The sequence below is a fragment of the Bison bison genome, unplaced genomic scaffold (assembly GCF_000754665.1).
Source record: "Bison bison bison isolate TAMUID 2011002044 unplaced genomic scaffold, Bison_UMD1.0 scf7180017864228, whole genome shotgun sequence".
Lineage (NCBI taxonomy): Eukaryota > Metazoa > Chordata > Mammalia > Artiodactyla > Bovidae > Bison > Bison bison.
The window spans coordinates 7,603,566-7,606,379 of record NW_011494800.1 but is presented as its reverse complement, the minus strand read 5'-3'; the positions used below and the strand labels follow the sequence as shown (position 1 = coordinate 7,606,379).

The 2,814-nt window shown below is 37.9% G+C and overlaps 1 protein-coding gene across 1 annotated transcript in view; it reads left to right on the top strand.

The window, feature by feature from the left end:
• The first annotated feature begins 842 nt into the window (after positions 1-842).
• Positions 843-2,814, top strand: part of WDFY3 (WD repeat and FYVE domain containing 3) — a 259,636-nt gene continuing 257,664 nt past the window's right edge. The window contains exon 1 of the mRNA XM_010845983.1: positions 843-1,820. The gene's annotated coding sequence lies outside the window, so the exon portion shown is untranslated. The remainder of the gene's footprint in view (positions 1,821-2,814) is intronic.

Sequence of the window (2,814 nt, the reverse complement as noted above, 5' to 3'; positions counted from 1 at the left end):
TTGCTTTAAATTTAAAGCATGTTACCAATACCATGTTTTATGGCAGTCAGTAATGTATTTTTTTTTAAAAGCAGTGAAGGCATATTCTGATGTTGGGATTTAAGAGACATGTCATCACTTCTGCCTACTTTCTCACTGTCACTTGAATCCCTAATGTTACTCACCATTTCACTGGAGGGATCTTATTTAAAAATCTTAAATCTCATTAAGCCTGTGTCTGCCATCTGACAAGCCACTCAGTAACAACTTGGATGAATGACAGAATGAATGATTTGAGAAAATAATTCAGGATTTTTCTTAGAAACCACCAAAGATGTAGATTTTTTAAAAAATACTTTTTCATAAGAAATGAGACAGCAAAGCTAGGTTTTTGTTCCATAGGTTTTTGAATGATAATTAACTGTGTATTTGAGGGCAATATTACTGATGTTTGAACTGTTGTACTAATATGATCACAGAGATTAACAAACATGACAACACATAGTTGATCAGAAAAGGAAAATGTCGTTAAAGATGAAGCTATTCTTGGGCATAACGATTTTAAGAGTTAGAAGGCCCGTGCGATTAGTCCAAGCTTCTCATTTTTGAGTGAAGGAGCTTTGGAATTGAAGAAGTAATTGAGTAACAAAAGAACTTGTTGAGAGCAAAGTTAAGAAAGATCAGAATGATTCATGGTGCTGGTGTTTTCATATTGAAATACTGAATGGTCAATAAAAGAAGCAGTTAAATGTCCTACAAGTGTGTGTGTGTGTGTGTGTGTGCACGCGGGCGTATGCATAGTCACTCAGTAGTATCTGACCCTTTGTGACCCCATGGACTGTACTCCATGGGATTTCTCAGGCCAGAATATTGGAGTGGGTTGCCATTTCTTCCTCCAGGGGATCTTCCTGACTTAGAGATCAAACCCCACGTCTTCTGTGGCTCTTGTATTGCAGGCGGATTCTTCACCATTGAGCCTCATGGGAAGCCCTAAGTATCCTATAGAAGGCAAGCTAAATATCTTGAGGTTGGATTATATCTATTGAGTGAGGAAGCAGTGTTTTTTATTTGGATTTAGAACGTATCAATTTAGCTCTATACCACATTTATCTTCAGATGCTTGACAAATACTCCTAGAGAAATAACATGTTTTTTGTTTTTTTTTTTTCTTTTTTGCTCATATTTGATTCTCCAAAAAGAGACATTGTGATCTATGATGTACAGATGAATACTGGACTAAAGTGTCAAGAATTAGGCTCTGAACTGAGCTCTGCTACTAAGTAACTGTTGTCATTAATGCTTTAAGTAACTTTTCCAGATCTCGGCCTCCTCACCAGTAAGATGAAGAAGCTGAACCAGATGGAGCTTTGAATGACTGTATTCTTCTTTGGATTTTGAAATATTTATTTATTTGGCTGTGTTTTGTCTTCGTTGTGGCACATGGGGTCTTTGTTGCAACAGGCTGGCTTAGTTGCCGCACAGCATGTAGGATCTTAGTTCCCCCACCAGGGATCAAACCCACATCTGCTGCATTGCAAGGCAGATTCTTAACCCCTGGACCACAGGGAAGTTCCTGTTCTTTGGATTTTGAATACCAAATTTTATCTGTTTTTAAGTGCGGTCATATCATTAAACTATTGGCAAGAAATAATGAGGTAAAGAGAAAATTAATAGGAAATGAACTACTCATAATGCTAAAACATTCTGAAAATAAACTGGGTTTTCTCTTTTTTTCCTTTCATCGCAGGTATAATACTTCTCCACATCTGCTTCAGGAAGAAAGTGCCTGCCACTCCTGTTGTTTCTACGCAGGTTCATGCCAGCCCAGAACACAGAATCAGGTCAGTTTTAGGACTGTTTTGTCTGTTGACCAAGAAGCCAGGAAGGGCTTTGCTGCATTGTTGTGTTGTAACAAGACCACTGAACTGTGACTCTAAGGGGCTGGGTTTTAATCCATCTTTACCACTGATGATTAGGTGAATGAAGCAAGCCTCCTTTCCTGGATAACTTTGTTTTCTGCACCAAAAAGAAAAAAAAGAAAGGAAAAAAGGAAAGAAAAAAAGAGAATGTATTAGAATCAATTATATTTCAGTTTCAATCCTGGCTTTAAAGCATTATACTTTTATTGTAGACACCTACATAGAATAAAATTATGCTTCACAGCATCATTTCCTTTTTATCCTGGGAAAATCTGGTTGTAAGCACAGGATTTGGAACTCTATTGTTTTGCAGCAACTCTGAGTGACTAGATTGAATAATGAGCTATATTGTGAGGCACTTGGATACTTTCACTACCTAGTTGGCAGGGTTTTAGTATTTTACTTTGCTCTGTTGTTACTGAAAAATTTTAATTTTTATCGTATTTTGTAAACAGCATAAATTGATTTTCTCACAGTTCTGGAGGGTGGAAGGTCAAGATCAGGTTGTCAGTGTGATTGGATACTGGTACAGGCTGTCTTCCTGACCTGCAGATGGTCTCTGTCTAGCTTCTTCCTCAGAAGGCAGAGAGGAGAACCAGTTGGAGAGCTTCCTTAACCTCTTCTTATCATTATCGGTTTAGGGCCCCACCCTTATTATCTCATTTAACCTAAATAAGCTACCGAAGACCCTGTCTCCAGGTTTGGTTGTGTTGGGAGTAAAGGCTTCAACGTGTGAGTTTTGGTGGGGGACACGTTTCAGTCCATAGTAGCCACCTAGTAGTAAACTTGCTGGATTGTGTGAAATCTGCATCTTCATCTTCTCTAGATATTTCCAAATTGATCTCTAAAGTGGCTGTCATAATTTACACACCCACTAGCAAGTGTGTAGATTATGGGATATATATATATATATATA